The 12,300-nt window shown below is 41.0% G+C and overlaps 1 protein-coding gene across 5 annotated transcripts in view; it reads left to right on the top strand.

The window, feature by feature from the left end:
• Nucleotides 1–12,300, top strand: part of LOC106504595 (uncharacterized) — a 666,799-nt gene that overhangs the window by 539,878 nt on the left and 114,621 nt on the right. The window contains exon 7 of one of the 5 annotated variants that reach the window (XR_014812189.1): nt 8,548–12,245. The exons of the other annotated variants lie outside the window; for them this stretch is intronic. The gene's annotated coding sequence lies outside the window, so the exon portion shown is untranslated. Of the gene's footprint in view, nt 1–8,547; nt 12,246–12,300 lie in introns of those variants that run through there. 5 annotated transcript variants of the gene reach the window in all.

Here is a 12,300-nt window from a genome sequence, read left to right on the forward strand (position 1 = left end):
GTAAGTAATAGACAACCTGTTTGAATCATCAGCTCATATTGGGTTTTCCTGTCACCTGAATATGTCTTTTAAGTCATCCGTCTCATGTTAAGGGACTCTAATCCACTCTATTTTGTTAACAACTATAGCTAATTTTGCAGTTTGGGAATCATTTTCTTATGCCTTTCCTCATGCTTTTTCTCTTTTGCCTCTCATTTTTAGCCTGGCAGATAGATGCTGTTGTCACTCTCCTTTAGCACAGGCAGGGGCTGTGGATGTGGGAAGGTCATTTTCAGCCAGCAGAGAGTGGAACTGAACTTGAGTCCCAGCCTTGAGACCTGAGTTTCTGACTCTGGGAACAGAGATCTTCTTTACACAAGTGTTGTCAGAGTTTAGAGAGCTGTCCACTACCATTCACATCAAGGGCAGCAGGACTCTTGAGCATTGCTGAATCAAGAGCCCCCCACCAGCCTTCTTAAGTCAGAATCTCTGGCTTCTGATGTTGTCTCTAACCCATTTGCGTTCTGTACATGTGTCTTTTTTATTCACAATTTCATTCCTTTCACTTTCTTTTAAAATCCTCAAACTAAGTTTAGTGTCATTATTAAATATTCATCTGTATAACTATGATATAAATATTTACTGAACTCCTACGATGCGCCACACACAGAGCCCCAAGATGTGGCAACAGATGACTACGTTATAATACTTGACATCCTAGATTGCGTTGTCACTGGGGAAATCAACCATCAGACTGATTAGTCTTCGCATTGGCTTTGGCTGTGTAGGAGGTATTCACATTGAGATGGGTGAGTCAATCCTTTTCAAAACAGACTGTCTCTTAAAAGAGAGAATAAAAGGAACCAAAGGAGGCAACTAATATTCAGAGCACAGTGAGGAGTGCAAGGAAGAAGACTTCAGGTAGTCCTGATACAAGATGCAGGGAGGCTTAAGTGGAGAGATGACAGGTCAAAAATCCACTTAAAACCATCTCACTGTGCGTCTGAATACCCAGCCCACCCTCTTTAGCCCCCACGGGTTCCCTTTGAAAGGAACTCCCTGCATAAGCAGGTGAGGGAATTTGTAACAGAGCGTGATCAAAAGCAAATAGGGTAAGCCAGGGAAAGCAATTACACCGGGAGATCATTAATTGGAGGGCTTATCTCTTCAGCGAGTTTGGAATGTGTAAGCTGCAGTGTTGTGAATTGAATTTCATGCACCCCCATTGTTTGTGAAGAGCTGGCTGCTTGTGGGAGGTGCTGGGTGATTTGCCAAAAGTGTTGTAAGAACACCGGCAATCAAAAAGCCACTGGACTCTACAAAGCCCAGAATTGAGTGAGGGTACAAAGGCATGAAGGCTGAGGTGAATTGGGACTTTTTAGTGAAATAGAGCTGGAAGCTCTGGAAGTACAATCAGTAATGCAGGGTACCAAAGAGAAAGGCAGGGCGGAGGGGACTGGAAAAGGTCTGGCTAAGACCGCCCTTCATCAATCAAACTTAGGCTCCTGCTGGGACAAGGGCTACCTGGGCCTGAGGTTAAGGCTCCTTGAATTCATAAAGCTTATAAAGAAGGGCCTGTTAGGCATCACATACCTTGAGGGGAAATAAGATGTCATTTTAAACCATTCACGTGTTTGGACAGGATACAAAGAAACGGGGGGAGTAGACCTCGTTATTTTAGATCCTCCCCTCCCACTCCTGTCATCCACACACTTACCTGCTCAGACATCTGAACCCTTGTCATTCTTCCAGCAAGCCATGCCACCCCTAACCTCCATTTCCTTTGCCTGCATTTTTTTCTCTCCCTCCCTAATTCACTGAGACCCAGCTTTCAAATCCTAGTTCTGATATTAATTTCTCTTGGAAATGAGTCTGGGAGTTCCCGTTGTGACTCAGCAGTAACGAACCCAACCTAGTATCTGTGAGGATGCAGGTTCGATCCCTGCCTTTGCTCAGTGGGTTAAGGATCTGGCATTGCTGTGAGCTGTGGTGGAGGTGGCAGAGGCAGCTTGGATCCTGCATTGCCATGGCTGTGGCATAGGCGGGCACTGCAGCTCTGATTCAACCCCTAGCCAGGGAACGTCCATGTGCCTTGAGTGTGGCCCTAAAAGGATAAAAAATAAATAAATAAATAAATAAATAATAAAAAGAAAGAAAGAAAAGAAATGAGTCCGGGTTAGGAATACCTTATTCTGGCAGAATAGCATTTATCACAATTCTGTACCTGGCCCTTGCCTAAACTCAGCACCTGCTTTTCTTTCTTTTTTTCTTCTTTTTTTTTTTTTTTTTTTTTTTTGGTCTTTCTGCCTTTTCTAGGGCCGCTCCCATGGAATATGGAGGTTCCCAGGCTAGGAGTCTAGTTGGGGCTGTAGCCACCGGCCTACGCCAGAGCCACAGCAACTCGGGATCTGAGCTGCGTCTGTGACCCACACCACAGATCGCTGCAATGCCGGATCCTTAACCCACTGAGCAAGGGCAGGGATTGAACCGGCAACTTCATGGTTCCTAGTCGGATTCGTTAACCACTGTGCCACGACAGGAACTCCAGCACCTGCTTTTCTATCTTTCCTTCAGTTTCTTCCAGTTCACACCCCTTCATACATACTCTGATGTTCTTCTCCAAGATTGTGAATCCCTCTTCAGACTTTAGAACTTTCTTAAATGTCAGTTGCCTTAGGGCAACCTTTTCCAGTCCTCAAGTAAAATAGTCTTAGTACCTCTCCTTTGAAACAGTGATTATTTGATGTCTGTCTTTCTCACAAAATGGTAATTTCAGTGAGGTTAGGGCTGTATCTGCAGGCATTGGCCTCTGTTGTGTTACTGCTTTCTAGCACAGTGCCTGGCGTTTGTGAGGTCCCAACAACTACACATTACCTTTATTCTTCTCAGTGGAGTGTGAAATCCTTGAGCTCAAGCACTTTGTCTTTGATTTATTGTCTTACATCATAACAAAATATCCAGTGCAAAACAGGTATTAAATAAAAGTGTGCTAAATGAATTAAAATTCAAAGAAAATAGAGCAGAACTTCTCAATCTAGGTAGTACTGGCATTTTGGGTTAAATGATTCTTTGTTGTAGAAGGCCATCAAGTAAGATGTTTAGCAGGCTCCCTGGCCTCTACCCTCCAAATGCCAGTAGCACCCCTCATAGTTGTGAAAACCAAAATTATCTGCAGACATTGCTAAATATTTTTGTGGTGAGTGGGTCAGTGTGCAAAATCACCTCAAGCTGAGAATCACCGACCTTGAGTACACACTTTTAAATCATTCAGACTGTAAATATGAACGGCTATCTTCTGCAAAAGAAAAGTGCCCTGCAATCAATGGGCAACGATTATAAAACTGATTTAGGATTATTTGAAGGTCCACTTAATTGATGCAGCTCTCATCTAAGCTTCTTGGCCGATCAACTTTTATGTATGCACATAAAGGGGTTAATAAATATTCTGAGAAAATCCTTAAAAAATTAAGTCAGATAATGGACATAGAAGTATCTTAGAACAGTGTTCATAGCAGCAACTTGAGTTATTATTTTCTTTCCTTGATCTCTTCACATCATTTGGTATAAAATATCACTGCTAACAAAGATAAATTAGAAAGAATTTAGTCAAATGAAAACACACACACAATCTATTCAGTTAATTTTTTTTAAGGTAGAACTTTTTAATCAGTTGATTGACTGAGTTCTTTGTTGGGGGACTAGTGTGTTGACATAAAAAGTTGGTTAGTTTCTTTCCTGCTGAGAAACACTAAATTACATCCCACCAACTTAAGCTCCCCTGGAGTGAGTCACACACTGGTTGACTTCAGAGTTCACCAAAGGTGAGGGTTTGGGCGCTATGAGGTCAGATTTGTCCCTGAAGCAGGACAAACAAAAATTTATAATGCCAGACTGATTGATATAATTTCTAAAAGTAGAAAGTCACTGGTGTTTCCCTCACCATCTCTTTCTTGGAAAGAAAGTATAGGAATTATCCCCAGAGGTGCTGGAAGGCACAGCATTTCTGGGTAAGCAGATTTTTTTTTTTCTTCATTCCCAGAAGGATTCATGGTTGACTGAGTAGTAAATTCAGTCTCAGTGTTTTAGCTCACAAATAAAGAAGGACTAAGAGGAGCTCTGCATGCGTATTGGCTGAAATAGAAAATAGACAATCAGCAACAGGAGTTTGTAAGGGAACATATCCTGCTGGAAAAATGTGATTGCTATTTTGGAAAGAATTGCAAAATTGGAAGGTACAGGGAAGTGTCGATGTCATGCACTTTAAATTGAGGTAAATGTTAGATACAGCAATTTATGAAATAAGATTTGTAAGAACAAACAGTCGACTTAGATTGCAATGTGGCTTCAAGCCTGGAAGGGAGGGTGAAGATACCGGGGGTAGGGAAGGGAGGTTTGCAGAGATGTCTGCAGAAAATCTAGGGTTATTATTGCTGTATAGTTTAGTGAGCTTTATTCCTAAATTTGGGCTTTGACTAAATTGTTTGCTGGGCTAAGCTTCCTTAAGTGAAATACTTTGTGGGGTACATAGAAATTCCTCAATGCATTTTTTTCCCTGTGATTTATGTGCCGACTTGTCTCGCTGATTCTAAATTAAAAGCCAAGCAAAACAAAAATTTCATACTGTTTTCCTTTTTTCAAGATCCCTTTCCTGTAAGACACATGCCCATAAATATAATGATTTTAGGTAGCTATGTGATTCTGGAAGAGGCATAGCCACTCTGGCCTCAGTTTCTGTATTTGGAGATGGGTCAATTTGGCAGCTTCAACAAAGTATGATACATGTTTTTTTCATCTGTCAAAGGTTTGTCGTAGCAGAGATGCCCCACTCACATTTAAGTATAACATTGGGACATAGAACAGAGAAAAATCCCAAACTTCAGAGTATGCATTCTTTTACTTGACTCCTTTCTACGTGAATCCCAATCTATTTTCCCTTGTTTTTTTGGTTAAGTTGAACTCAGTCTGAAAAATGGGTGTCTGGGCTTTGCTGGGATCACCCCAATCTGATTATGACTTGGAATCTCATAAAAGCGCTCTTATGTCTATGAGTGAGAAATATCAGTGATCAGTGTCAACCCACAGTCAGAACCTTGTGAACCGTCATGGGTTATGGAAACAGGACCAAACAGGCAAACAGGCTTGTCACCTGAGGCTAACAGATAAGGAGACATTTACTACTTATTGATGCTGTGACTTTGGGACAGATTACTCCTAGGCTTCAGCCTCGTTATCTGTGAAATGGAGTTTTCCATTTGTTCCGTGAATGTTTTCTAGAAAGATTTCAGAGTCTGTTCACAGTGGCTTCAGACCAACACAATGGGGAGGAGATCAGGAGATTTCTACCGTAAAAATGAAGGTTGATCAGAGCAATTCTTCTGTATCTTTGGATTTCTCAAAGGTCTGTTTCATTACAATTAATTCTAGTCCTCTGGACAGGAGGCTAACATGTAATCCAATGTCTTCGTGATATGTTGCAGCTCCCTCAGCAACTTGACTATTGGATTATACTAACCACTGCTTGTCTCCTTAGATGACTGTATTAGTCTGCTCAGGCTGCCGTAACAAAATGCTAGGGTGGGTGGTTTAGACAACGGAAATTTATTTCAGTACAGTTCTGGAGCCTAGAAGCCCAAGATCAAGGTGACAGCAACGTTGGCTCCTGGTAAAGCTGATCTCTTTGGGTTGTAGATAGTACCTTCCTACTGTGTTCTCATGTGGCTTTTCCTCTGTGTAGGCAGAGAAAGAGAGAGGGCTCTGAGTTCTTCCTCTTCTTATAAGGATATCGTTTCTCTCAGACTAGGACCCCATGCTTTGACTTCAGAAAACAGTCCCCAAAATAATGTGAGAGCTCAATAATCATTAGATGATTGAATAAATACAAGAAGGAAATAATGCCATTTAGAACAACGTGGACAGACCTAGAGAATTAAGACAGAAGAGAAAGACAAATATCAAATGATACCACTTATATGTGGAATCTAAAAAAAATTGTATAAATAAACTTATTTACAAAACAGAAATAGCTCAAATACCTAGAAAACAAACTTGTGGTTACCAAAGGAGGAAGGGGCGAGGAATAAATTAGGAGTTTGGAATTAACATATAAACACTACTATATGTAAAATAGATAACAAGGATCTACTATGCAGCACAGGGAACTTAATATCTTGCAATAATCTACAAGTGACAAGACCCTGAAAAAGAATTTTGCTGTACACCTGAGACTAACACAACATTGCAAATCAATTGTACTTCAACAGAAAAATAAAATTAATTTTGAAAACTAAAAAAACCAAAAAACAAAAACCACAACTGAGCAGAGTATGTTCAGTGCCAGGGAAACCAGTGAGAAGAGAGTACAAGAATAGCTATCCAGCAATAGTTTGTTTAGGATTAGACCAGGAGTCAAAGAGATTTGATCTTCCCCTCTGCACATTAGTTACAAGCAAATATAAGCATTTTGCAGATGAGAAAAATCTAAAACACAAGCCTAACTCCCTCTTCCAGAGATAAACAAGCAATACTGATGGAAAGAGTGCTCATAGTCAGGTGTATTTGGAACCCAAATCCTCTGTTTTCCATGAATTATGACAACACCTCAAGCCGCTGCAGGAATGGCTGCTTCCACCATTCATTTCCTTCTGGGGAAGCAGATGCTTTACTCCTCCAGAGTATCTCACAAACACAGCATATCCAGCATTCAGAGTGATGGATACAGGAATTTCCATCGTTCCCTTATACATGCTGCAGACTCCTTAATTTCTGCCTCTGGAATCTCTCCTCTGATTTTCATGTCCATTATATTGTTGTACATTACTTTAATTCTGTTGTCATCTAGATAAAGAATATTACATTTATAACATCTCTCCATCTTCATGCACCTTGTACATTTTGCAGCAATTGCTTTGTTCCCTATGAATTCTTTGCTTCACCACAGTTAATTCTTTTATTAACAACCACAGGTTTTCAATGCTCTGTCTAGCCAATATTTCCCAAATCCTACTTCCCATTCTTGTTATGTATTATTGAATTCTCTAAGTGAATTATTTAATTCTGCATAGTATTTGGGGATGTGATTTGCATGAAACACACTGTACAAACTAAAAGCATGTCATATTAAAATGTCTATAATAACTTGAAGGAAAACCCCCCAGGGAATGCAGTTGCTGTACATAATGGCTATGGGAAAATTCTGAGCTCTAACGTGACAGCAACATGAGGCAAACAAATAAAAAAGTGACATAGTTACATTTGACTTGGATTTAAGCAGATAAAAAGTGTGTGTGTTCCTCCTAGGCTGTTTTTTTGTTGTTGTTGTTGTTTTTGTTTTGTTTTGTTTTAAAGTTCCTTTTCCCTTTAACTTTAAAAGTAAACAAAAGAGAAGAAAGGAAAATTTCCCCTTAATTTAACCCTACAGCAATTTTATGGAGTGAGTAGCCGAATCTCCATTTTATAGATATCAAGCATTTATCTGTAGTAGAAAGTCAAAGATATTAATTTACTTAAAGGTCTTTCCAATTCCAAAATTTCTGGCCTTTCTCTAGATTCTTTCTTTCTTTCTTTCTTTCTTTCTTTCTTTCTTTCTTTCTTTCTTTCTTTCTTTCTTTCTTTCTTCCTTCCTTCCTTCCTTCCTTCCTTCCTTCCTTCCTTCCTTCCTTCCTTCCTTCCTTTCTTTCTTTCTCTTCCTTCCTTCCTTCCTTCCTTCCTTCCTTCCTTCCTTCCTTTCTTTCTTTCTTTCTTTCTTTCTTTCTCTTCCTTCCTTCCTTCCTTCCTTCCTTCCTTCCTTCCTTCCTTCCTTCCTTCCTTCCTTTCTTTCTTTCTTTCTTTCTTTCTTTCTTTCTTTCTTTCTTTCTTTCTTTCTTTCTTTCTTTCTTTCTTTTTTGTCTTTTTGCCTTTTCTAGGGCTGCTTCCTGCGGCATATGGAGGCTCCCAGGCTGGTGGTCCAATTGGAGCTGCAGCCACCAGCCTATGCCAGAGCCACAGCAACACGGGATCCCAGCCGCGTCTGCAACCTACACCACAGCTCACGGCCATGCCAGATCCTTAACCCACTGAGCGAGGTCAGGGGTCGAACCCGCAACCTCATGGTTCCTAGTCAGATTCGTTAACCACTGAGCCACGATGGGAACTCCGATTCTTGCTTTATTTAAAGAATATTTTCGAGTTCCTGTTGTGGCTCAGTGGTTAATGAATCTGACTAGGAACCATGAGGTTGCGGGTTCAGTCCCTGGCCTCGCTCAGTGGGTTAAGTATCCGGGGTTGCCATGAGCTGTGGTGTAGGTCGCAGACGTGGCTGGTATCCTTCGTTGCGTGGCTCTGGCGTAGGCCGGCGGCTATGGCTCGGATTCGATCCCTAGCCTGGGAACCTCCATATGCATAGGAGCAGCCCAAGAAATGGCGAAAAAGACAAAAAAAAATAAAAAAGAATATTTAACAGTGGACATGGTGTATCTGAGTGGATTGAAATCTGTCCTCCATGTCTTTTGTCCCAGAGGTGAGTAAAGACCATGTTGGAGGTTTTAAAGAAAGAAACATATTAAATCAGAGTGTTTTTTCTTTCTTTCCTAGAACATGTCTCTATAACTTGAGCCTGGAAGTCAAGGCCTTCTAATTATATCATCTCTCAACTGATAAAGCTCTGTCTGTTGCCCAAGTGCTTCTATGAAACCTCTTTGCTTAACTACAAAAGTCCTTGACGATCTAGCCACACCTATGACCCCAACAAAATCCCCCTTCTTTTGATTATACGCACATGTATATCTAGATAATGGAATGGATTGGCAGACATTTCTTACCCTTTTTCTCAGAAGTGGATGGGGACGAGGGAGACAAGGACCTTCTTCAGCAAAGCTGATGCCAATCTTCCGGAGGAAAGAGATAACGTGGGTGGCAAATGTAGATGGTCTGTTTTAGTCGGCCCAGGCCACTATGATGAAGTACCACCGACTGGGTGACTTATCAACAACATAATGTTATTTCTCACAGTTCTGGAGGCTGGAGAGGCACCAGCAGATTCCATGCCCACTTCTTTGTTCTTGAATATCCGTCTTCCTGCTCTGTCTTCAACACAGAAGGAAGCAAACCCTTCTGTGACTCTTATAAGGACCCTCTACCCTCAGGACCTGGTCTAATCCTGATTCCTTTCCAGACGACTCACCTCCGAATACCATTCCCTGGAGGGTAGTGTTTCAAAATATGAATTTGGGAGGAACACAAGCCTGTGTTTTCAGTCTGTGACAGTGTTTAATTGCCTCGAGACCACAGGGTAAATCTCAGCAAATAGAAAAAGTGCTCTTTCACCAGTGCGGGATTGAACAGTGTTTGCTGAGAGAAAAATTCATGTTTATGGTAAGAGAGTTTGATCATCTCAGGGGAGATGTGGTTGGTAGATTTTGGGAGACTCAGTGCCTGCTCTTGGAAGCGTTTCTCCTCCAGAAACTGGAATATGCATTTTACAAGCCCAGGCTGTGGTGATGTTTGAATTTGCAAACCAAGCAGCATGGAGGGATGAAAGCTCCTCCTGTGGGGAAAAAGGTTGAACATAAGAAAGAGGAACTTCATTGATAGAGATTTGAAGTGAGCTTTGAAGGTGTGTGTATGAAGCTGAGTGGTGCTGGTCAAGGCGGACTTGAACGAGGGGTGGGTGGAAGGAGATTTCTGGCAGGATGAACCCTTTGCAAAGGCATGTGTGAAATAGGCCCTAACCCTCACAGAGACACACGCGCACGCACGCATGCACGTGTGCGCACACACACACACACGCACACACGCACACAATTTGTTTGGTCCTTTGTAGATCTGTATCACAAAGACTTTGCATATATGCATCTTAGATGAGAATGTTCACTCTGATGGCAGCATATGAATCTGAATGCTCTGTGCAGGGCCTCTGATGAACCCAATACGAGGAAACAGAACTTTTAACCTAGGTGCTGCACAGCGGATGCCAGGCACTATGGACAGCAAAATTGATTTTTAAACCACTCTATGTAATTTCATAATCTAATAAGAGGTCACCCTTTGGAGACAAAAATGCAGAGGGTTTTAGTTCTTTTAAAAATGTGCCACACAAGTTATGTTGACTTTCAAAGTCCATGTCAAATGTCAGTGTTTCTTGAAAGAGTCCTAATTCTCTCTAGCCAGGAAAAAGCATTTTGGTAATTTTTAACTTCGTTATTATTTTTGTACGATTCATCGAAGATGTATCTTGTGACAAGAAATGCCTGAGGCTTTAAGTATATGGCAATGTGCAGTCTGATATGTATACATGCATTCGAATTCCACATAGAAAGATGACTGTTCTGGAGTTCCCGTTGCAGCTCAGTGGTTAACGAACCCGACTAGTATCCATGAGGACACAGGTTCAATCCCTGGCCTTGCTCAGTGGGTTAATGACCTAGCATTGCCGTGAGCTGTGGTGTAGGTCACAGACGTGGCTTGGATCCTGCGTTGCTGTAGCTGTGGTGTAAGCTAGCAGCTACAGCTCAATTCGATCCCTAGCCTGGGACCCTCCATATACCATGGGTGCGACCCCAAAAAGACAATAAAAAATGACCATTCTAAGTCTGAAGATAAAAGTCCCCCTTTTAAATAAGAACCTCTCAGAGATTTCTATTCTAGCTTGTTGGTAGTTGGTGCACTAAATGACGTGAATTTACTAAATGTAATGCAGAATGTTCTGTTTTTCAAGTATTACACTCCACTCTTTAAGGAAGAATTTCACAAAATTGAATTTGCCCAATACAGGGAGAAACTGGGTTTCATCAGGAATTAATCCCGTTTTACAGATCTTGGCCCGCAAATCTTTATTACCGTAGTCATAGCTGTTCCCATTCCAACATTATTATAAAAATAATGTGGGTATTTGTTCTTTTCTTAAGATGCTTTGTATTATAAAACTTGTATTATAAAAGCAATTTTTTTGGTCAGTGTGGAAGTATGGTTTGAGACGTTTAGATTCGCCTTTAAAAATCCAACCATGCTGCAGCGATTTCATTTTAAAGATTTCTAAAAATATAATGTAAATACTTCACTAAAATATCTGAGGATGACTAAAAACATTCAGAATTTGATTACATCTTGCTCTTGATAAATACGGATGATCTCATATTTATAACCACTAGCACCATCGTTTCCCTGTTGCTTCTATATATAGTCACATAATTTTTATCATTTTTCTCTCTCATTATTACAGTATACAATGCAGAAAGCCATCACAATCATTAGACAATGTCATCAGTTTTTTTTCTGTACCCATTGACATGATCACATGGTTTCTGGTAGTTGGTGTACTAGCTGAGGTTCTATAGGATCTATACTCTCCAGAGACCACCCCAGGGTTGTCCCTACTATTCTTTTTTTTCCTCTACTTCAGGCGCATTGTCTCCTATCTGTTTCTTGGCTTTGGACCTTTTTGCTTGTTCCACCTTGCTTTCTCTAAAGACTCCCTCAGGATTATTATTTTAGCTTCCCTAAAATCTCTGCTCAGATCTTATCTCCTTAAGGAGCCATGCTCTGAACATCCTATTGAACTATGTAAACAGAACCTGGCAGTTCTGATCCACTCTAATCTGGCTTTTTAAATGTAGCGTTTATTGTATAACTTAATTTTCATTGCGTTCATTGAATATTTTTCTATCCTTGCATTCCAACTCTCCATCTCTTCCTCTAGCTCCTTCCCCTACAAAAATGTTAGCTTCATGGGAACAAGGATTTTTATTTCTTTTTTTTTTTTTTTTTTTGATGTACCTCAAGTACCTAGGGCTGTCTCCTAGTAGATACTCTATTCATATTAGTTGAATGAATGACTGATAAACAGAATAAGTATGTTGACGGGTTGTGCTTTCCTCTCTAGCTTCATTCTCTCCTGTTGCAGGTAGGTTTCCACATGTGACTGAGAGATGGGTGGGAAATGGTCACAGGGAGGTCCATCCTTCCATCATATCATCTTAGGGAATCCAGAGGGAAGAGATGTACCACAGATAGAGAGAGAGATGCAGAAAAGAATCATGAGGAGTCCCTGATGTGGCTCAGTAGGTTAAGAACCCAACACAGTACCTGTGAGGATGTGGGTTTGATCCCTGGCCTCACTCCGTGGGTTAAGGATCTGTTATTGCTGCAAGCTGTGGTGGAGTTTGCAGTTGTGGCTTGGGTCTGGTGTTGGATGGCTGGGGCATAGGCCTGCAGCTGCAGCTCCAGTTAGACCTCTAGCCCAAGAACTTCCATAGGCCACAGGTGGGGCTGTAAAGAAGAAGAAAAAAATAAAAGAATTGTGAGAATTGTGATTAGTGAGGCTTAGCTAGTGTTTTGAAGCCTATTTCA

This window comes from Sus scrofa, chromosome 8 (genome assembly GCF_054392235.1).
Source record: "Sus scrofa isolate SSC_HxYL_T2T_F1_AM1 chromosome 8, Sscrofa_HxYL_maternal_Yorkshire_Landrace_v2.0, whole genome shotgun sequence".
NCBI lineage: Eukaryota > Metazoa > Chordata > Mammalia > Artiodactyla > Suidae > Sus > Sus scrofa.